Below are 25,271 nucleotides of genomic sequence, written 5' to 3'. Positions count from 1 at the left end.
CCTGAACCTAAATCAACAATGAAACAAGGATTCATGGAGTCCTGGATAATTCAAAACTGGATGCAGCTGACACTTCTTTACACAGAGCTTTTTGGGGATCTGGAACAAACTTTCCAACACATTGCCGTGTTAGGAACAAATTTCCTATCAGTTCCATGGAAATTCTTGGATAGTTTAGCAATTGAGCAATTGAACAAATAAGACTGGAAAATTGCCCTATTCTCATTTGTAACCATGTTTACATTATACTGTTCTGAAACACACTTTAGTAAATAATCAAATATCTGATCTTGGGGACAGACTGAATATCGCAATATCCTTAGAATGTAATATACATTTCAGTAATTGTAATGCGGTTGAACTTTGTTTTTGTAGAATGATATCTCCTTTAAAGAAAAATTACTTCAAACAAGGAAAACACAGTTGTCTTCTGAATTACATTAAGCTACCTTCAAGAAACCAGGAATCACATAAAAGTCAAAATACCGTGACTTACAGGAAGCATATGGACATATATTTATTCAGGTTTATGGCCATATGTTAAGCAATATTGCACACTAGAGTCTGTATATTAATAACAGAAACAGCAATAAATTAGGAGTAAATCTTCACAGTGCTCACAACAGATTATACAAATAACAAATACCCTAGATTTAGGAAGGTTCATTTCATGCTAAAACAGAAAGCAGAAACACAACATTTCAGCTGTTGAGCCTTCTTGAAGCAACAGAAAGTAGAAACAATGTTTCAAGCCTTCTGAAGAAGGCTCATCAGCTGAAACACCGTGCTTCTATTTTTCAGGGTGGAATTAACCTTTACTTGTTCCTCTCCTGCCAACACACGCTGACAGAGCTCCCCATTAGAACATCTTCTAAACAGATTAAGCTTTCACACTCATTGCTAAAATGATTACGAGATGCAGTAACTTGTATCAAAGAATAAGCCAAACACAAGAGTCAAATTAAAGTTACATTTCTTAGTTTTTAATGAAAAACAAAATCCATTTAGGTTCAACTCAATACAAAATGAATGTGGGGACAAGGAAATGTCTTCTCCAACACAGCACTATATGAGATGAAATGATCCAGTGTGCAGATATGTGGTAGTTACATATCTGAGGGATAATGTCATATTTTCATTTATTTACTAATCGATTACTCATTTAATTACCATACAATTAAGGCTCAATAAAACGAATTTAATCCACAGCAGACACAAGCTGCAAATTCCAACTCTAATATTTAATGGTCAAGTCACCAATAGTTAACAGATTTGGAATTTGAATTTGCAGGTAGTGATTTGATTTGATCTGGTAGAGGCACTCTAGTTATAGGTTGTGGATTTCAATGTTAGCGAATTTCATTTCAATTTACTTAAACTAGTTCATACATTTACAGGTAAAAGCAACTCATTTAGACACAATCAGCGTTTCTGGTCTAAATGCCGGGAATGCTGTGCAATCACTCTGACACCCTTCACATGACATCAGCTCTGATTACTCACAAATAATGCACTCAGGGCAGTGTGTCCTCATCTGCTAACAACAGAAAGAACTTACAAAACAAAGACTAAGAACAGCGTGATAATACCTGCGGAGTTGTCGAAACTCAGATTTGCAGCTTTGCTGACATTTAACTCCTTTTCCCCATGAGACTGTACAGGTGTAGCATTCAAGTTTTGTTTTAAAAAAAAATTGGCTATACAGTACATAATTTGTATTTCAAAAATCATATAATTCATGTAATACTGTCAGTGCAGGGACCTTTTCCTCTAGGAAAATTTGCTAAATGAAATCCATTCATCCATCCATTTTCTACCTACTCTATCCAATACAGTCGCATGGGGGAGCCGGAGCCTATCCCAGCAAACAACACGCACTAGACAGGACAGGCCCTGGACAAGACGACTGGCCATCACACACCAAAGCCAATTTTCCCAGAACCCGATTAACCTACCATGTCTTTCAGCTGTGGGAGCAAACTGGAGAACCCAGAGGAAACCCACACAAACATGGGGAGAACACACAAGCTCCACAGAGACAGCACCCCAGGAACTGAACTCAGGGCCCCAGCACAGCGAGGCAGCAACGCTATCTACTACGCCTCTGTGGCAGTCCTACACAATGAAATGTGAGAATCAACAAATTTTGACAACTGCAATTGTGCAACAAAAGATTATTCAGGCGTGTTATCTCTTTATTATTATTACACAGAACATCAAATATAAGGGTGACAGCCAAGGTGCACGTAACCAGCTTCATCTCAATAACTTGGCTTCAGTTGTCGGCCCAAGCGATTCAGCATGTCCAATAATAGCATATTGTATCTGTCACTTCTGGTTTTCTCTACCGATGTCCTTTAGTTACAGCCATTTGAACTGTCCGTTAACTCGCTTTGAAGTTCAGAAATGAAAGGTATTCTGTGCCTTCTTAAATGAAGAGCTGTGAAGCGATGAGGACTGCAATGCCGGGTGATATTTCAGCTCTTTAAAGCGCACAAAACTGATAAAGCAATAATATTCACATGCAATGCAGTAGCTTAAAATGCAATTGGAAGCCGCCTGCACGATTAGTACAAACCTAAAGCAATGCCCTGCCTGCTCCCATTCAAGCACTTCACAAGCATTGCTAGTTACATACTAATCAAATGTAGCTAGAGGTTACAGTGACAAATAATTACATTAACATGCATCAAAATCTATAATCAGTCCCAGTCTATCAGCAAATGTACACCGGATGTTTAGAAATGGAAAGTAGCCTCACCCAATCTGATATTCATGAAGCAGTGATTGTGACAAATTTTGACATATTTTCCCCAACAGAAGCATTGTCACCCTACAGCCTAGTTGCTCTCAAGAGTACATGCCATCTGTGACTTGACATTTCTTATGACTCAAACACTGATCTTTTGTAAAGATGGTTTTATTAAACATGCAGCTACAGAAAATCATATACTACAGAAGCATACTGGACTGCATTCAACATTTCATCAAAAGCAATGTACATACTGTATACCGTGCCATGCAAAACAACTTTTTTTTTTTAAACAAAAAGATTAAGACATTCAGAAAGCAATGCATAAAAGGATATTTTTAAGGTACACAATTTGCATTTTCTAATGTTTTAGATTCAAACGCACTCTCAATATTGTCGAAAAGCTTTTAAAACCTTTTAGAAGCCACATACCACTTTCTGTAGTGGATTTCAGGAAGACGTTGGGTGTGGTCTGTGCTGGGGTGAGGTGTCAGGGTGTCTGAAAGACCATGACGAATACCAGATGATGTACCCGTCATTCTTCCGGTGTTTTCCAATGCAGAATTTTACTAGGAACTTAAGAAATTGGGTAAATGTGCCTGAAACGTAACCATATTTAGTATATTGGAAAAAAAAGCCACAAGGGTTAGTGCAGAAAGATACTGTATTTAAAGTACCACTTACACTTGTGATACCAACCTTGGCATGCAGACAATAGTTTCAGCATGACCCCCAAAACGATATTATAGTACCTCCCATCTCATGAAACACCGCCCAATTCCAACAATTCCAACAGTTCCAACAGGGGTGGCATAGGAAGAAATATTCAAAGTGGTATGAGGCACAGACTGCACAGTATGGGTATTTTCTAAACATTCCCAAGACAATCCACAGTAATCAAGTCTGTAACCAGTTCAACTAACTCACAGGCAAAAACTAGGCAAGATACGGTACAGTACATCCATAAGAGAGGATGACACTAAAAAAACTGCCTAATGTATGCTGATCAATGCTCTCACTAGAAGTTCGGCTTCAAATTACATTTTGGTACCATGTATAGCACAACACCCACAAGTATCAGAAATTGCAGAACTGAGATATTCTGCATTTATTTTCTGCAAAGTGAGATATTTTTAGATTCCAAATTAAATGGCTTCATCGTTTCAGAATCTTAGTCTCAAAAGGCTCAATTTTCAGTATTTTTAGTAGTGTTTACTATTTCCAAATAAGAGATTGACAATTTTGCAAAATGCAGGATTTTGTTATAACAGAAACTGATTTTGGCCTAAAAACATACACTTAAAATACATAACTGGGGAAAAGAGAAAACCATCTGGCATCTTTTTAGTGCATAAGAAACAAAGATGACAATTTCAGAATAACTGATGAGCATTACAGTGAACGTACTGAATTCTGTACACTAGTTAATTGGGTGGAACACGTTGAAAATTCATATATTCATTCACTACAATTCTTTCTTGGTCATTTTAAAAATCACCAAGACTACCGTAGCTGTGTCAGATAATTAATAAGAAACTTCACATTGTCCATCCAGACTTAAAAACTGCTTTTAAGAAATCATTTTCTCCAGGTTTAACAATCAATTATTATTAAACTCAACTTGACAATGCAGCTCCAGACCAGTATTTGAGAGGTGAATATTAGATGATGTGACACCACCATTAAGCTCCCGGTCATCTTTTTTTACCCCTAGATCAATAACACAAGCAAATCAGCTCCAGAGCCACCTGGAGGACGGACACAGCTCTTGGAACGTTCAGCCTTTCATAAAAAAGACATCATGATACAAACAAAATCAAGGAAACAAAGTTCCACCCTACTGTAGTAACCGGGGTGTATATTCTGTATATTCTGCTCCACTAAACAGAGCTCTCAGCCTCTAACAATTGAATAGACTCATCCAGCAGCCTACAGAAGTTTTAACCTAATGAGCCACCTGGGCGCTCAGTTGCATTATGCTTGCTACTCTATAGAACTAGACTCCTCCACAGGCTGTAATGATATCATCTTGCAGCCTAATCAGGTCAGATCTTAGAAGCTAACCGAGGCTGGACCAGGGCAGTACAGGGCTAGCAGTACTGGTGGACAAGTAGAGATACTCTTCCGTTTGAAAACAACCATCCATTTTCTAACTGTTTTTTATCCAGCACAGTGTCACAGGGGAGCTGGACCCCATGCCAGCCATATAACCTACCACTGTGTCTTTGGACTACAGGAGGGAAAGAGAGCTCCAGTAGGAAACCCACTCAAACACGGGAATAAACAAACTAACTCCACACAGACAGCACCCCAGGCACTGAGCCCAGCAATACTAACTACTGGGCCACCATGCTGGTTGTAAAAACTGGGAGTAACTTCCACTTTCCTTACCACATTTTACAGGTGTGCTATTGAGAGTGTGCTCACGTGTGGTATTACAGTGTGGTTCGGCAGCAGCTCGTTGTCTGACTAGAAGGCATTACAGGGGGTGATCGGGTCAACCCAGTCCATCATCGCAGTACAGCTCCCCTCTATTTCAGACATCGCTGTCTCTGGAAGGTTTGAAGTATCGCTCAGGATACCAGTCATCCTGGTTTCTCATTTTCCTCCCCTATTCCCACTGGTAAGTGGTATAGGAGCATCAAGGCACGAACGTCCAGGCTGAGAGACAGTTTCTTCCCACAAGCTGTCAGATTACTCAGCTCTACCCCTACCACTGCCTCACACTGATGGGTTTTTTTCCTCCAAGATGGACGTTATTTAACTTGTTGTTGTTGCTGCCGCTGTTCTGTGTTTATGTTTTTTTATTATGCTTCCTTAATGTCTTTGTATTGGAGCATACATGCAAATAAGCATTTCATTGCATTTGTGCAAATAAACTGAACTGAACTGATGCTGCCTTCCATTTGAACCCGAATTTCCAAGCCAATAACCCTATGTGGTACTAGAGGATACCACTGATACCTAGAAGACACCGCTGTATCATGCGTCATGCTCCGTATGAGACATTAAACTGAGGTTCTGTCTACTTGGTCATTGAAGAACCCATGTCACATTTAAAAAAATACAAGTGTGGACCCCTAGGTAAACTCAGGGCTCATACCATCTGAACTTTCTAACAATCCCCCGGATTTCAATATCGGTAAAGCAATACTAAACTTCCCCAGATCAGCTGTGTAGCAGGGCTCCTGGCTCATTATATCTGCTGTGCGTCACCCAGGTGGGTGCTGCAGTTCAGAGGCGAAGGATTCTTCCTGAAGAGCTCTAAGATTCTTTGGAATGAAAAGTACTACAAAGAATTGAAGGAATTATAACTGTTATTATTTTGTGACGAATGCAAACCAAATTTAAGGACATCTTAGGTTTAAAAGACAGAAAACCATCTGTATAGCCAAACCTTTTTTCTCTGAAAAATCCCTGACTTGAATGACTAGGTATGCAAGTAAATAATCAGAAAGGCACTGCAGATTTTTTGCAAACATCAACTCATTTGGATGCTACATAAAACCAATACGTTTTCTCATCACGATAATACAGAACTCATGAGAAGTTCATATTTTTCATTATTTTGTAATTTCTACTGTATTTGAATGTTTTGGGGGGTGAGCAGTTATTGTTGTAAAGCTCTGATATGCTTGATAAATAGCCCAGTGTATGCTGTGACACTTCCTTCTCAGAGTGATTAATGTACTCGCATAACAATTTTAGTATTACAGTGCCTTCCACTTACTTTAATTGCATACCTAGAAATGACATACCTTGTTGAATGCATAGTAAAGCAGAGATTTAAAAATGAACATGGTAGGTTGTGTGCGTTCCAGCTATTAACCCACTAAATTCTTGCAGGGTTACAGGCTCCATGAATTTAGATTTTGCAAAAAAAAAAGTCAGTTCACCAATCAATGGAGAATGAAATTAACAAATAAGCACAAATAGCAATTATAACATCTAACTAAAAATACACATAAAAGTATAGTCCAAACCACTGGGTACAGTATAGGAAACCACATGTGAAATCACCACATAGCATTGTCTAAACAATGTCCTTTAAGATCACGCTTCTTGTCAGATGAGCAGCTGTCTATTATACACTTAAAGCAGGCTAGCTTTGATGTAAAAAAATAAGAACAAATTTATTGGCCATGCCAGAACCTACAGCTCATGAATCTCGGAAATATCTCAGTTTCTTTTAGAACGTATAGTATCATCCACAAAGTTCTTCCACATTTAAAACTGATAATAAGGACTTGAACAGGAAATATTCTGCTCTCTTTTAACACAAAAGTGAAATACAGAGTGGTTTGTTTATATTCAGCATTATCCTGTATAAATATTCCCCACACAAATAGAATTAGAAAGACAGCATGTTTTCTCAATAGGTTGGACCTTAGATTTTGGGAATGCCAGAGGCAGACAGGAACAGTTAATAGGACAACCTGGACTGTATCTGTATGTTTTAAAATACAGTGCCCTCCAGATTTATTCATAGCTCCAGCAAAGGAGAAATAAAAATGATCACAAAACAGAAAGGGTCACGCTTTGGATACTGAATCTCACATCAAACAATATTTTAAAAAGTTATAATTTTACATGTACTGTAACTCTACTAGCATTATGCAGGGCAAAGTCATATTGTCAGAAATAACTGACTTACAGAAAACACATTTATCCACACCTCTCAGTATCCAAATAATTAAGTCTAACAAAAATCAATCTACAATAATATTCACTCTATAAAGGCTTCTGTAGGTACAGGAACTCATATGGAAGATTGCAGTAGTAGCTTGTATCATCATGGTTAAAGTCAGAGAGCTCTCTGCAGAGACTGCACGTAAATGCTCACCAATCTCCACAAACAGGGTATGGCTATAAACGAATCCATAAGAAGCTGACTCCGTCAGTTCACTGCTAAAGAAGATTAGGAAATTATTAGGAAATTTAGGCTACTGGTCCCAAGGTGGCCCAGGAAGAGAACACAACTGTATCTTGCCTACAAGGGCTGTGAGAGAAGTAGTTCAGTATTCAACAGTACTGTAAATCCAAAGGTAAAACATGGAAAGGTCAGATACAAACTTACCTTTAGGTACAGAGTGTTCTAAACTACGATTTGACATTGCCTCTATCAATGTGCTGTTAAAGGGGTTGCATGAAAATAACATCTAAGGTGAAACACAAATAGAGGCAACTTAAAATTCTCAATCTGGATATCAGTTTGAAACCATGTCTTACAGGCAGATTAAAAACATTTTGGACATGCATATCTATGTTAATTTATATGTTTGACACAAAAAGTATGAAGCTCATTTTAATATTTAAAAGGGAAATATTGTGGGGGGTCTATTATGTGCTGGGGTTGCTTTGCTTCCAAGGGTCCTGGAGCCTTTGTTAAAATGTGGGGAATCATGAACTCCAACATGTGCCAAAACACTCCAGCCAAACACGTGGTTCCCTCTGTCATGAAGCTCATGTTTGGCCGTATTCAGACATTCCAGTGTAACAATGATCCAACATAAACATGCAAAAGAAAAATAATTGGTTGACTGCACACAAAATAAATGTTCTCAACTGGCCATCAAACTCCAGACCTTGAAAACCAATTTAACACAACCTGACACTTTACCAAAAGAAACTGAAGGGTCTGACAGACCCAAAGCAATTCTGCCCAGAGGAATGGTCAAAAAGTACCCCACTGAACAGCCGGAACTTCATGGCACACTACAGGAAGCATCTTGTAAGTGTAAGCCCTGCCAGAGGAGGATTTACAAAATATTAACTGCAGGGAATTGAATAAAATGAACCCTCATGCTTTCTGGACCTTATTTATTTATGACAGATATGTCTTGACCCTGTGCTATTTTATTAATCTTACAGCAAGACTTTTTATTTGATCTCAGCAGGACACAATATCCAATCCATAACTCATTCTTTTTAATGATATTTTTTGTTTCATCGGTCATATGAATGAAGGTTTCTGGAGGAAACTATAACACATAAGCCTGAAAGGCGGCAACCATTTTACACACTTGTGACTTACTTAAAGATTTTTACAAACAGTGCATTATTGAAAAGATCATCTTTCTGATACCTAAAGTTTCCAATGAAATTTGTTACAGCCATTCTAAGATAGCAGAAATAGCAGAAATAAAGATTCTCTACTGACAGAACATATATTGCTGTAACAAATGACTCTGTACCAACCTCTGTCAAAGGCAGCACTGCGAAGAAATCTGGATTTGTAACTAGAAGGTTGTGGGTTCAAATCCCAGGTAGGACACTGCTGTTACACCCTTAAGCAAGAGTATACCAACACTAAAATATACCGCTGTACATAAAAAGTCATTTTGGATAAAACATCAGCAGAAAAATCAATATCTAATTAAAACACGCATTAATTTTTATATTAGCCTACCCAACAGTAATCTGGCTGGTTAAACAGAAATACCATTTGACAGTATAGGCTGTTGTTACTGTTCCTGTAAATATTTTGGCAGCCTTAGCAAGTACTGTCTATCACATCACCCTTTTTGGAAGTGCTCAGTCATTTTTCAAAAGTAAAATAGTTTGTTCAGAAATATAAATTACATGTAAAATGGATATCCAGGAACTGGCTTCTGCCAGTACTAGAGGAAATTTGAACATAACACTAAAGATTGAAGGACAGAATGCAAAATCAATAAGCATGACGCATGTTCTCAAAATCACCCATCCTGTGGTTCTCAAATGTTCTATTTTTGAGTCATCAGGTGTAATTACTAACATTTGTGTCCTGTAATGTCAATACTTTTCTTGCTCCATTTCTTTTTACTTTCTCCTAGGGCTGGGTAACTGGCACACAAGATTCAGAGAGTGGGGATCTCTTCTTGTTGGTCACAGAGGCCTATGCTTTGTTTAAAATAATCTGAGGGCACAAAAAGAAACTATAAGAATTTAAAAGGATAATGGTCACACTTCAGAAAGTGCTCATACTGTATAGATCACAAAGATCAAAGCAGAATTTTAAAGTTTCATTTTTGTGTTTGAAGTTTTGCTTTTCTTTTTTCTTGACCAAAATAACTAAAACTGGAACAAGCTTAGCTCAACTTTATAAAAACAATTCACTAGCATAAAAGACCTTGAGACTACCAACCACTTCAAAAATCCTCAAAAATAAATTACCGCTTTGTTCTGAAACTGAATTTGGAAGGGCATACGCGTCTCTCTTAGGATTTTTTGTGGAAGATGTAATGTATAGTTGAGAATACTGGTGATTCAATGGAAAGTATGATGACTGCTCCCCAGCTGTACAAAGCCACGCTTCCCAGTGGGCACAGTTAGCAATGTCCTGCTTCATGACAGATAATGTACAGTAATGCATGCATGCACGGGAACATAAAATCGTTCAAACTATACTTCAGGAGTGTACAATGTTCAGAAGCAAAACAGAATAAACAATAAAAATTGAGACCTGAGTAATCACATTCCTATGGGCATGCAAACATTATTAAAAATAATCTGCGTTGTAAATTTGTCAAATCAAATATCAGGTTCATTTTATTTTGTGCAGCTTTGCCCATATCCCTTTCCTAATTAGCAAAGATGCTCACATGTCCTGTACACACACATACCGTTCCGTTTCCTAACTTGGCTGACCCGCATTAAAAGAGGTGGCTGTTGTCTAACATGATCACAATTAAATTATCATTGTCTCCACTCACAATTAAAATAACACGCCAGATGAGAAGGTGCATATGGTTTTCTTCCACAAAACTAAATATACAGTATAGCATTTTATCTTTGAAAGGTTACACTGCCTAGACTAACAGTTAGAGTGGACTAGCTCTTCAGAAAGAAGGTCAAAATGTACTTTATCTTCATTAATGCCAGAAAAAAACAGCACTTCTAATTTCAAATGTGTAATTCTCAAGGAGACAGCGACAAAGTACTGCTCATCCCTTCCTGTGAAAGGAATAATTAGAAAGTCGACAATACCCATTGAACGGGTTACCTGTTTTGTGTTTTTTGCATTGCGCGGAGAATTCAAACATCAAGGACTTGCTATAGAAAACACTGGCCCCACTTCAGTCTTAGGACGTAGGACGCACAAGGAAAAGTGCTCCTTCTGACATTACCTCTACCCGCATGTTCCACAGTCCTCAGTGTATAAAAATATGTTTCTGCTAAGTGCTACAGCCTCTTCTCGGTGCTCCATCTGTGAGCATACTGACCCAGCCTCTCTGCATTGCCTAGTTCTTTAATTCTCACCCCCAGCCCTGCTGAAACACTTACTGAAGTCTGGGGGGTTTCAGTTAAGCCCTTACCTTGTTTACCTATATTTTAAGGTCCACACCTACTTCCATAATAATATAGTAGAGTTCCCAGACACTGTTAATCAATACAACAATCTATTAATAAAACACTAATATATTTCCTTTATAAATTACAAAATGAAGTGTTTGAGTTATACAAGAGTTTTGTAGGTGCAAGTCTTTGAAAAGTAAAGATTAATGAAGTGCTGCAACCAATTCAGTCTTATTGCCTTCCTATAGCCTACCTCCTAAATTACAGCACAACGGATCAATAAGGCAGGTGCATCTACAGGCCACATCTACACACACTGCACTGTTCTGCAAAATCTCATGCCCTCCTCACACCCAAGACAACTTGGAATCTTTATTAAGGTTTTAACAGCAGTGCTCCTCAAATCAACACAAATATCCACCCGTTCTTAAATTTCAGGAAACTTGTCTTTGTTCTAGATTCAAGTTTTCAAATATCACTGCACTCTTATCATGCATGGCATTTTAAAATCCTTTATGCCTCCATATATAATATAAAGATATACCTAAAAGCAGCAGCTTATTAACTAAATCTACACTATGAAATATCCTTCTATAAAATAAAATGTTGATCATCGTATATTCTGTGCCCAGTTTATGTGAGCTTTCCAACACCAGAAACACCTTCACTCATAACTTTGAATCCACATTTCTTTTAAGGAATCACTTAACTACTGATATTAACTACAGCCGCGGGTAATATCATTTACCAGGAACAGACAATCAATAAAGAAGACCATCAATTAGGGTGCGAGTAAATATTAGTTTGGTGTCTGCACTGTACGGTAAATGTTCTCGTGATAGCTCTGAAATAGTCTATTAATTATATTTCCAGTTTGGAATGTCGGAACAGAGACAACAGTTTCTGCTTGTCAGAATACTTCTTCTGAGTATGAAGACACCCACCATTTGTCCTGCATTGAACAGCCAATAACAGTGCAAAACATGCTGCCTAATCTGGCCCAGAGTAATGCGTCTTAACTGCATTGCAGATCCTAAACAAAATCATCTTAACTGAAATATTCCCCATTTAATCATGTACTATAAACATAAATGACTTCATCTGTATTAACTGGATGAGTTATTCCTGTCCTGTGAACTGTGTTTGAATAACAGTAAAATCTACTTAACTGTAATTCACTAAACTGATAATTAGACTCCATAAAATACATTTCTTGTGGTGCCTCATTACAACATAGGTTAATATGTTTATTGATTTCTAAAAGAAATATTGATTTTGTAATGTAGGATCTACAAAATACGAATTGCCATTACCAAAACAGACCTTGACATTAAATTCCTGAACATTACTTGTGAAGCTTTAGCATTAACAATTTTGGAACATTTTAAAGACAGCACAAGCTGACTGAGCTGTAAGTGCAATATACTGTCAACTAAATCATTCTCTTGCTTTAGCAAGGAAACCAGACAAACTTGCACAGCAAAGTTTAAGTGACAATTTCGGGTCTGATGCACGGAGACAGTGAAAGTACAGATCAACATCAATTTGTGTCCATTAAGAAAATAAAAATGATTCTGGAAAGAATCGTGTTGAGTGTGCGCAGGCTGTTTCACAGAGAGGGAGTAAAAATGCCAGTGATTTCGAATAGAAATGGTGAGGCTTATGAAAAAGATACAGCAGTGAAAAACACTTTTTATCAGGTGGGCTAATAATATCTCAAGAGTGCCTGTGCGTGCAGTGCTCTCTCGTCGATTTATGATCAGGATGTATGAAAACAGGAAATTGCAAATTGGAGAACACAAAAACAGCAAATATTTTAAATGCATACACAAATGTACAGCTTAAGACATAATGACCCCCAGCATTTCAGAATTTGAAGAATAAAGCACATCCAAAATACACTACCATCTTGATTTGAATGCATATTTACCCTATTAAAAATCAATATCTATGCTACAAAGGTTAAGTAAACCTATAAGCCTAATATAGAAATAAACTGAGGAGACCACAAATTTGAGAGTTTAGTTTGTATATAAACTGTACAGTATATTACAGACCTTATAATATTGACCTTACAGTTCATATTAGGTATATTCTTAACATATATTTATATGTACTTATACTGCCATCACTAGTAATTTTAAAAATGAAAATACAATTCAGTCAGAACTCTGTCATCACGTTTATAATGTTAATAAACACACCACTGGACAGCACAGTGGCGCAGTAGTCAGTATGGGGCCCTGGGTGTTAATTCCAGACCTGGGATGCTGTCTGTGTGGGTCTATAAGTTCTCCCCGTGTTCGTGTGGGTTTCCTCCGGATTCTCCGGTTTCCTCCCACAGTTCAAACACATTGGAAATAGGAAATTGGCCCTACCGTGAGTGTACAGTATGTGTGTTTGTGTCTGTGTGCGCCCTGTGACGGACAGCGTTCCGTCCCAGGTGTATCTGACTTTGCACCTGTTGCTTGCCAGGACAGGCTCATGTGCCCTGTGACCATAAAATGGTTAGAAAATGGATGGATGGATAAACAAGATATTGGATATATGGATTACGGTCAGCAGCCAGTATCTCTTAGATCAAGCAGGTACCTGTGAACAGGGATAGGTTTATTCCCTGCTGAAAGGAAAAGAGACATAATTTTTGAAGGTGGAGCCTTTTTCGGGTGAAGAAGTCTTCACATGAAGAAGGCTCCACAGCCGAAACATTGTGAGTCTCTTCTTTTCATTTCAACATGGGAATAAACCTTAACCAGCTTCTCTCAGCTGTAAGATCAGCAGTGACTGCTGGGATCTGCAGGGCAGCTGCAGTGAAGACTGCAATGATGTCAGTGAGACATGCACTGTTCCTCCAGCTGGAGCGGACCCATCTGTAACTGACTGGAGAACACGCTGCATGTCCAGGGATGAGCAGCTCTGACAGGTGAGTGGGTCAGAGGAGCCTTTTCCAGACCGCCAGGTCCTCATTCTCCACATGCAGGACATGAGCTGCAGCCAAAGGCCATAGCCTTAATTCAATTCCATATAATAATAATAACATCACTTTATTAACCCTTTACAATTTCTTGCATTAGGAATTTGTCTTTTCGCATACCCCAGCTTGCTCTCCATGAGACACACAGAGCGGGTCAGAGTGCAGGGTCAGCCATTGTACGGCGCCCCTGGTGCAGCTGGGGTTAAGGGCCTTGCTCAGGGGCCCAACGGAGTAGGATTCCTCTGCCGGCTGCGGGATTTGAACTGGCAACCTTCCAGCCACAGGCGCAGATCCTTAGCCACAGAGCCACCTCTCCGCCCCAGGATGGGAAAACATACAATTCCCAATAAAAAAGCAAATAAAAGCAAATTGTCTGGCTTTTGGTTGCTGGTTTAGGCTTTAGATGACCCCCCAAGAAGTAAAAGATTAATAAGGCTTTTCCAGCCTGCTGTGACATTTTTCAAGAATACCCAACGTGGAGTATGAGTGGATGCAACAGAGAAGGGCCTTGGCGTTTCCGCCCAAGTTAGGCGAACCACTTTCTGAACCACCGTGCAAACGAAAGAGGGATTCACCAATACAATGACTAAACAGTGGTTTCTCCTGAAATCGAAATGCCAACCACACTGGTCAACGGCTTCCACAGCAAGGGCATTACTTCCTGGGCAAGAGGTCCAGCCCGTCCTTGAATAAACTGCACCGAGATTAACTGGGTCCCTTTCCTAAACAGAAACCTTTGCAACAACGGAGGCCATAAGAAGCATTTTGAACGTGTAAGCAAAACAGCCTTTGTAACATTCTGTCCGTGTTCCTAGAGTTAGATAACTGCACGGAACTGCTCACTTCTGGCACTTTGTATTTCACAGGAGCCGCTGTACATGACTTGGAGAAGCGCTTCACGCTAACAAAAAACTGGCGAGATCTCAGTTGTAATTATTGGCTGTGTTTCTGTATACCAGGAGGGATAAATCGGATGCATTATTATTGAAGTAATTAGTTCAAACACAGATTCGTGCTCGTCTTCTGTTTTGTTTTGCATAAGTTACTAACATCTTCATGTGTTGTATTAGTATGATCCTAGGCTTCAGTCCTCACAGGGCCTCTGTTTTTTTATTCCACCTGAGTTCTTTAATTAGTGAAATGAACTAATCATCCAATTACTTAACTCTGACTACCTACTGCTTTTCTTAATTTTCTTATTATTTATGCTTTCTTCATCTCTCATTTCAACCACACTGTGGATATGCTCCTTCAAAGTCTGAGCCTTTGTCTTCAAAGAAACACAACTGGAAAAACAACTGAACCTCAGCCTTTAGCAAGCAAATATTTATATAAACAGATTTTTATTCGTTTCAAATACTTTCATTTAGCTTAAAATATGTTGTCTTGAAACATGCAATGAAATGCAATGAAATGCAATGAAAGTGCAGTGTTTTCTACGGCAAATTGAAAAGCAAGTGTACTGTATGTTAGGCTGAAAAATATGTCTGCTACATTAATTAAAAAGTAAACCAATAAAATGGATGTAAAAAATGTGCAGAGCTCATTTCTGTGCAAACACAGCTCTGTGGGCCAAAACAAACGTTCAAGGAAGAGACATAGCTGAGAGGACGGTTGTAAAGTAGCATTCAATATCCAAGATTTCCCTTAATGATATCAAGAGTATCATGGAATGTGGATGTATTGAGATACTCATGCTTTGAAGATAAAGGATTCCCCTTACAATACAATTATTATAGATCAAGAAAGATTGTTTTTTAAAAAGTCCTCTGTCTCCCATTGATAGGTTCATCAAATGTTAAACACAACTGAAAAAAATAAATGGAGATCATTCCAAGCATTGATTGACCTAATGCTCAGTAAGCTGAAAATCTTGTATTTGCAACTATAGCATTTATACTCGCCCTGGGTCTGTAGCACCCTAGCACAAATTCCTTTACCAAAGATGCTCTGTCTTCTAGACATCTTGGAGCATGAAACCAGAAAGAAACCAATATATCCTGGGTTCCATAGCCTACAAACCAGCCCTGGTCAAGCACAATATCCTATTCTAATATTTATTTAGATTATATTATTATTGTGATTAATTTCCTGTTGTCACTGGTTATTCATTTCAAAGTTGAACACCTATAATTAGCAAGACTCAGTACAGTGATTCACACTGATCAAGAATTTTCTTTTTCTAAGGAAACATTTGGAACTAAGGACAAGATACTGTATACAGTGTCTAATCACCACTAGGATTTATCGCATAATGTGTCTTGTATCAAAGAAGGCCACACAATGTTAATTTGTTTTTATACTCTGTTACGTTTACCTATTTTGTGCCTAAAGCTCTTGTTTCACCAGGCTGACAGTCCCGAACATCAAGTGCATCTTCATAAAGTTTTAGAGTACCGTTTTATCGAAGTGACTTATAATTTTCATTAAAAATAAGACTGTTTTCCAAAAAGGTCGACATGAAATCGGAAGGACGTTTTCTGATAACTTGAAAGAAAACCCTAGAAATGTTAATACAGGTGGACAAAAACAAAAGTGCACAGACTTTGTTCGCAAGGATGAACGCCCTTAAAATATAAGAGCTCCTGAAAAAATCGTACCGCTGTTTCCGTTTATATTTTTCATTCTTTGGAAAACCGTGAATTCTTGGCGATCGAGTTTCCCTGAAAACTAACAATTTTGTGACTGAACATTTCAAGCAGAAATGACTAACAGCAAAAAGGCATTTGGTACTTAGTATTTTGACCATGTATACTTATACGTGTAAGCTACTGTACAACTCCAGCCGCCTGCTTGTCTGTGATGAAGTTTGACGACTTTCAAAATTGCATAAAGCTGACAGCTTACCTTAAGATTAGTTTGTGGGACAAGGGATGAAAGGGCCGCAGCCCTGTCACTGTATGCCCTCCGCTGACTGGATGATGTAGCACTTGTATTTTCAATCATCCAGGAAAGTAATAACGCATTCGGCGGCGTCAGGACCCGACCAGCTTGAACAGCTCCCACGTCCAGATGCCGCCTGTCAGGCGCAGGGACGCTCGGGGATGTACTTAGTGGACAGTGCTCCGTCTTCCACCTGCTGCTTGAAATACATGAAGTATATTTTCCTCTCTCGACGTTGACCAGCCGACAGTTTCTCAGTTGCCGTGCCCTAGGAATTTGAGAGGATAACTGCCTCTCTCTGTTCTACGGCTTCCGAGTCACTGGCAGAGCAGGGGTTGAAATACAAACCCCAGCTTCCTGTAATCAATAGCTTGCCACCTTCTTGAGTACCGGTCTTAAGAGTAACTTAACGGTCCTTATTAAATCCTCTTTTCCACTGCAATGCTTCCATAAGGTATTCTCTGCGATTTCATTATCGGGCTTTTTCCCCCAGTCTTCTTTGGCACAGTTATGTGAGGAATTAATTGCATGCAAATCTGTGACATGTGAAAAATCGGATTATTCTGAACTGAACCTTTTGCGGAAAGGTTGTTACTTCAGAAAAGGTTTCCGACTTAAGAAGTCGGTCCCTCCCGGTGTTTTGTGATGTCTTGCTCCAGGTGGGACAATTGGCATTTTGTATTTGTCGGCTGCCCCCCCGAGCACGCCAGGACAAAAATTGTACAACAGTAACTATATAGTCCTGCGTCAGGTGAGGTCCGGCTCACAAATAGAAACCAACTAGGCAATACTGGGCAACAACAGACGTCCAATCTTCCGTCAGGTCTACTCACGGTTTGTCGAGATCGTGTGGCGTTTCGTTCATTAAAGTAGCACACATGCTTCTTAGCTACTTGGTGGGAAGTCCTTTATCGTTTCAGTCCCGTTTTAGGCGACGATCGTAATGATCCCCACACGAGGGCTTCGGCGATAACACTTCTCGTAGATGTGCTGTTAGTTTTTAGTCCCAGCTTTCTGCAGACAAAAGACGGTCAGTTCATTTAATTCACACGCAACGGCCCTGCGTTTACGGAGAAAAGGGACAGTTATGGTCCAGATCTGTGAAGGGAAACCGCACTTGGATCTTTTCCTTATATCTCGCTTGTCCGTTTTTTATAGCACGGGGTCTTTCTGTTGTTATAACCGGATGGCTAAAAACAGAAAAGTAACAAGTAAGAAGACATCCAGAACTCAAGAATCCGGTGAGGAGGCCTTCTAATAACGATTCACAATCCTTTTTTCAGTTTCTTTTTTTTTCCAGAACCACTCAGTACCTCCCACAATCAGCGACGTTTCACCGACAAGCCGTTAGCCTCAGCAGCAGGACTGTGTACCACTTTCTGGGGGGGGCTTGTATGCAGACGTTATCCCTTCTTCCCAGCCTCCCTCACTCCTGACAGGCAGGAAACGTCCAATCGCAGACTCCCCTCCGTTCTCTTGCAAACCGTGTTGATAGTAAAACACGGCAGTGTGGAGGAAACGGATTGGAGTCCGGAATGACAACCGTATACCGGCGTAATATTGACGTACTAATTCTCAATACCTTGCTCTGGCTCCAGTACAAGCGATTCTATTTGATAAACTACAGTACGTTTCCCCTTTACGAATTTCCAGAGTTCCCTTTCTCTGTTAACAAGGACTGTGCACATTTGAGAACGAAAACCTCTTCATTTGTTTGTGTAATTTCAGCCTTGTCCGTTATTAGCAGCACACAATAAGCATCTGAAAGGGCATTCCTGCTGAACAGACTCAATCCGTACACAATCATAGAAGTGAAGAGATTTTTTTTCACGATTTTTAAGGTGCACTCAAACAATTTAAAGTTACTTTAAAGGCCATTTCAATTTAATCTTAATATGGATTTAAATAAATGTGGTTCTGTACAAACAAATGCATCGTCTGTAGTTAAAGTGAGAAGTTTGTAAACAACTGCCCCGCAGTTTACAGTAGCTACCCTACTGGAAAAAAGTTTCTGAAATGCATCTTAATGCCGTTGGTAAAGCTTAATGATTCCTGAAGAACTTGTTTTTTTACTGAGGGGCACATTGCAATCCTATAATTTATACATATACATAAATTGTATACATTATATATTTAGTTTTCTTTTCATCTAATGCGAAAAGCAGTTCGATCCGGTCTGCGGTTCTGCTAGTGACAAAAGCACCTCCGCGGAGTCGTAATCGCAAAGACCCGTGTAAAACTAGGTTGTTGTGAAGTACTAGCAAAGCGCTGCTCAGAATTAAGGTTCAGTACATGTTTTAGTGTAAACGGCCTTTCTACAACTAGAATCACAAACTTACTAATAGAAACGGAATATTAACACAACGGTACCTATCTAACATGATTCACCAAAACCCAGGGCTCCGTTATTAAACTAACTGCTTAGTTAATTAAATAAGTTTAATAAGTGCTGTAACCACTTACTCACACTGAGGCCTGCAGGGGCAGCACGTTCCAAGAGTTTACTGTGTTGTCAGGACCTTGATTATTGTCTTGAGGTCACATCCATTCTGACAGCTCTGTATACAGCACAGGTTTTGGGGAGGCTTACCAGAACTTCAGTTAGGAATTCAACTGGTGACAGAACAGCGTGTTGGATTTTTCAGTCATTTAAGTCTATCTTAGAGGATAAAGTGTCTCCTTATGTGATTTGCCAGTTAAATGATTAACAGTCTTACAGACCTTATAACTAGATTTAGTGAAGTTCCTTTTCTATCCACTACCACCTATCTATTATCTGCAGTCCTTATCTGAGCTGGTGCTTATGTAGTCCTACCATGTCTGCTTTATATTTGGCAGCCTTCAATACCTCCTCACACAATGAAGAATGTCTGCTTTCAGTGCTAATTGTCTATCATCACAGGAGATGTTGCCACCTTATCTATAAACTCTGTGCAGACATTACAATTTGCCTCCTGAAACAAAGTCGGTGTCCCTCTTTCAGTTTCAAAGGTCAGCATGCACATAAAAGTCACCCTTCCAGTTTAAGACAGTATACACAAAGTGAAAAATATATTGTGTTTAATGCAGAATGTTCGATTTTAGTTTGTTTTTAATGGTGTACAAGCAGCAGAATGTTTTGTTTTTCTATCATTGCTTCATTACTCTGCTCTCCTCCCCACTGAGAGCTGATGTGTGATGAGTGTTCTGGCGCACTATGGCTGCCGTCGCATCATCCAGGTGGATGCTGCACATTGGTGGTGGTGGAGGGGAGTCCCCATTACCTGTAAAGTGCTTTGAGTGGAGTGTCCAGAAAAGAGCTATATAAGTGTAAGCAATTATTATTATTATTATTATTATTATTATTATTATTATCAAGGAACCTCTGTTAAGGTGTATCTCTCCTTTCATAAACTACATTAATGTGAAGATGCACTTTCAGGAACATTTCCATTTAAAATGTGCTGATCTGCTTTTGCATAGTCTTTTCAATTAAACTTGTCTTAAAAATATCCAGATAGCACAAGGTGAAAAAGGGTCACCTACTGTACATCTAATCAGCATATACAGAGAAAATGCCATAGGGAAATTTTTACTATACACTCAAGTTTTGTGCTTTTATGTTGCAAAAGTTCTCTCTGCCTACTTACTAAGTAGGTTGAGAGTGTTCTTTACTTAGCACTCCTTTTAAAGCCATTTACAATGATAAGTGAAATAACAATGATACATGATAAGTGACAAATACAATGATAAGTGATATATACATCAGAACAGAGAGGAAGAGTAAAAAAGGGCTGGTGAATAGAAATAAAAAACAACTTAGTTGCAACAGAGCCACTTTATATGGTAGCAGAAACGTAAAATCAGGATTTGCAACTGAACAGAGGCTCCAGGCAGGCTCATTAAAGAGCCTCAGGAGCAGCTGGTAATAGATTTCCTAAGAATTAAGACACATGCACTGTCATGTGTCTTAAACAGCTTATTAAATATTATTTTAATTGCAACATACTGCAGCAAAACATTGCTTGAAATTGCTACATTCTAATATGTTCCGTTATGAAGTATTGTCATTCTTAAAGAAATACTGATGCCCACAGCATGGGAAATTCTCTTACAAGTACATTCAAAATGTTGATAAAATCTACCCCATTTTAATAAAAATATACCCAGGTATATTATTCTATCATATTCCATTATTTTAAATATTTGTAACCAGTACCATTTCAAATTGCAGCCATGGAAGAATTTCAAAATCCAAACTGGCTGACAGGGGGAACTTCATTACTTGATCTGTTCTTCACTTTTCTTGTGAATACTTTAAAGTGTTTAAAGAAAGACTTCTGTACCCTTGTCATCTTAAATGCCTGTGTACTCTCAATTTTAAAAGGATGAACAATGCTAAATCATGCAAGGCCACTCTGGAATGTCTCCAGGTTTATTTAAATACCCCTAACTGAGTTTCATTATAAATGGTATAATTTGCATTTGTCAGGATAATTTATCCTCATAAAATATAATAGCTTGTGAATCCACATACTTTACAGAAGAGGGAGGAAGAACTTTAAAGGAAAAAATGGGGTGACTTATTGGAGCATTAAAGCACAATGGATGGTGGATTAACACTTTAGGGGTGAGACTATGGCATGCCACTACACCAGGAAAATAGTCCTGAAAATAGTTATATACAGTAGTTTATTAAAACAAGCATGTTTGTGTTCTTTTTTGTCATGGTCAGTCTGCACACATACTGTATACAGCCCCTAAAGAAAGGCTACACATCCTTTCCAAAGTAGCACGGTTTGAGACCTAACACATTTTTCTAGGTTTTCATTTGTATTTACTTTTCAGAATGACTGAGTAGTTGGTGTTGTTTTTTTTTAATTTGGAGGTTGCGTGCTACAATGTGTAAATAAAGGTCAAACAAAATCTGATTCAATATGTCTTGATTTCAGACTGCTGGGCCACAAAATGTGTTACTTTGGACTGGGTGTACTTTGGAAAGGTATTAAACTATAGTTGAAAACCTTTTTCAACATAAAAAATATACATAAAACATAAAAATACATACATAAAAATATTCCAAGGCTTCATCATGACTGAATTGTATACAGTACAACTGTAAATGTGTCCAGGAATCTACTTCTAAGAAGCAGAATTACCTCATACTTCTAAACACAGCTCTAAGAAACCTCTCCAAAAAACATTTAGGAGAGATATTGGAGAGATTACTAAAATAGAATACTATCTAAATATTACTCATAACCTGTATGAGTATGAGCATGTATGAGCCTGTATGCACAGCCTAATAGCTAATATTTACTGTCTCTATAATTGAATAGATTGCCATTGTATTTACAGATGTGTTTAATATAACGCTTTTCTAAAAATCAAATTTTATTTTGAAATATAAACATACAGTATTTTCAGTGCGGTCCTAAGTTTTTACATTCTTACTGTTCTGGTACAAATCTCCTATACAGGAATTGGAATGAAATAGCAGAAATACTAGAGATTTATTTTTAGGTGTAGCTAGTACAGTACCAGCCACTATGAACGTTTAGATCTAAATGACTTTTTACATTTGCTAGAAGTTTAGAAGTTTAGAAGTTTAGAAGTTTAGAAGGATGTCATTCATTGATTTACTCAAAAACACAGTGCCATGTTGGAACATCTGGCATCATACTAGATATGAAAGTGTGGATTCTAAACTGTCTATTTAACTGATAAGCTACATTATACACACAGTTGAACTGTTAAGTTGCAATATAGGAAAGAAAAAAAAGAACTTTGCTTTCGTGAGAAAAGTGAGGATACTGTATGCATTTTGGTCTGATGTCTGATGTCTGATGTTAGAAGTCCTGCCGAAGATATGTCACGAGACCAACTAAATCTTTTTATATATATTAGGTCTCTTGTGTGTCATACAGTACATGCTGATATAACTGAACATTAATGAGGGTAGATTTGTTAGATTCAATATTCACATTCCCTGTTTCATTTAGGATTAAATTATTTCTTCCCTAGTACAGTGGCATGCCCTTGGTTTTCTCAAGAAACAAAATGTGTTAGTTTTGTCTTAGTATACTGAAGAAGACTATGTAATATGTTATATTAAAATGGCATTTACATTGTTCTGAATAGCATACTGTAGCACTTGTGTCCAACAGACCTTGAGCTTTCAAGTGAATGACTTCATAAATGTAGCTCATAAAGGACTTCTTTTTAAAATAAGATAATTATGATCTGGCGCTTGTCTGTACTGGTGACAAGAAGCTCTCCTTTGACCTTCAACAGAGCAAAACAGTCAACTTAAAGTACTGCAAGATGCATTTTCAGGTCAAGACACCTTTGGATGTTGTATTTCGTCTAACATTTCTTTTTCACATGACAGTAAACATTTAATTAATTTTTCTGCAGAAGACAAATATGGCAGTGACTTTAAGGGACATCAGATTAAAAATAGGAAGCATTCCAATGGGGGTAAATTAAGGGTGAGATATGATTAAAGATGTTTTGCATACAGATGAGGTGATGAGAGATAGTTACGGTCAAGACAAATGATTGACTCAGCCATGGTCGACATTAAAAGAATTTTAAACAGGCTAACCACAGGACATCTGAAGGAGATAATCTAATTTTCTGTTGTTCCTGGCTTTTAGCATGATAAGCATTAGCCTTATCATCATACTTAATTTTTAAGTAAGAGATCATTTTTACTTTAATAAGACAGATAATTAAATAAGACATAATTGGTAACATATATAAAGTATTTGTATCTCACATAAGTGGAGACTCTGTCAGACTTTAGGCTTCCTATCATTTGTCCACAATGTAAAAAGCCATTTCTTATTTAGTTTGAGTGGTTGTAAAATATAAATATTTTACTTTCACATTAAGTTATAAAATACTAGTTGATGTTTGGCACAAGTAAGGTGCACAAAAGCTAAACAGTCAATGATATATTTCTTTAAATTTTGGTAATATTTCATTTTGAATTGGAATGCTGCACAAAGTCTTTATCCAGACAACCTAACAATCCATATACAGTATCTGTTCCTCTTTTCTCCACTAGGGGTTGTCTGACAAAAAATATTCAAATCCCTGTGCAGTTTTTACATTTTTTAATGCTTTGAAGTAGCAATGAATGTTATACACACAACCTACTCCACACATGTGAAACAAAAAAACAGAAAGAAGTAAATAAAAAGTTAAAATGAAAGAAAAATGTAAAAGTCATGATACCATAAGTATTCAAACCTGATTAATTGAGGTGCACAAAATTACCTTAACAAACCACGTATTTAGTTGAGTGGACTATCTGTGTGCAATGATAGTGGTTCACCTTGATAAAATGTATACCCATCTCTGCAAGGTCCCTCAGGAAGGAAGTGAATTTCAAGATGGTTTAACCATGAAGATCAAGGGCCTTTCAGAAAACTCAGGGATAAAGTTGTATAAAGGAAATGATCAGCAGAAGGATATAAAAATATTTCAAAGACACCGAATATTCCTTTTAACATGGTGAAGTCAATCATTATATTATGAAGTGGAAGGTGTATTGTCCAACCCAGACACTGCCTAGTTCAGACTGTTCCTCCAAACTGAGCAGCAAGGCAAGGATGAAACTAGTTAGGGATGAACAGTATGAGGAAAATAGTGACTTTGAAAAAGTTACAGAATTCAATGGCTCTGAGAAAATGTCCATAAGTCAAAGCTGTCTTGTATAGCAGAGAGGAAAGAAGGAAGCCATTACTGAAAAAAAACCATCTCCAATCCCACATGAAGCTTGAAACAAAAACAATGTGTTTTTCTGTGGTCAGGCTGGACAAAATTGGATTTTTTTTAATGTAATTGCAAAGCGTTACATCTGGTATAAAACCAACACAGTGAATCACACAGATAAATCATCCCTACACTCAAGCATGGTGGTGCTATCATTATGTTATTGGGCTGCTTCTGATCAGCAGGGACTGAAAGCCTGTCAAGTCAGAAGGAAAAATAGATGGAGCAAAGTATAGGCTAATCTTGAAGGAAAACGCTCTTCATCCTGCTAAAGACCAAAAACTGGGACAGGAAATCACCTTTCAGCAGGAAAGTGATTGAAAGCTACACTGGAGTGGCTTAAGAACTAGAAACTGAATGTCCTTGAGTGTCCCAGTTTAAGTCCAGATTTAAATTCTGTTGAGAATCTGTGGAAAGACCTGAAAACTGCTGTCAATAAGTGATATCCAGACAACTTCAGAGAGGCTGAGCAACTCTTCCAAGAAGAATGGGCAAAACCTGCACCAGGCTCTATGCAAAGTACAGTAGGTAGAGACGTAACTAAACAAACTTGTGGCTATAATTGGATCAAAGGTGTTTCCACCAATGTAATCAACATATTTTATTTTTCTCTTTAATTTTCGC

At 38.1% G+C, this 25,271-nt stretch overlaps 1 protein-coding gene across 1 annotated transcript in view; it reads right to left on the bottom strand.

Annotated features, from left to right (window-relative positions):
- The window catches only part of large1 (LARGE xylosyl- and glucuronyltransferase 1), a 94,878-nt gene extending 76,651 nt beyond the window's left edge, over positions 1-18,227 (bottom strand). The window contains exon 1 of the mRNA XM_088924145.1: positions 16,851-18,227. The gene's annotated coding sequence lies outside the window, so the exon portion shown is untranslated. The remainder of the gene's footprint in view (positions 1-16,850) is intronic.
- Between the last annotated feature and the right edge of the window lie 7,044 nt (positions 18,228-25,271).

This window comes from Atractosteus spatula, chromosome 8 (assembly GCF_055471065.1).
Source record: "Atractosteus spatula isolate fAtrSpa1 chromosome 8, fAtrSpa1.hap1, whole genome shotgun sequence".
Classification (NCBI taxonomy): domain Eukaryota; kingdom Metazoa; phylum Chordata; class Actinopteri; order Semionotiformes; family Lepisosteidae; genus Atractosteus; species Atractosteus spatula.
Note: the sequence above shows the minus strand (reverse complement) of the source record. Positions and strands in the feature narration are given on the sequence as shown.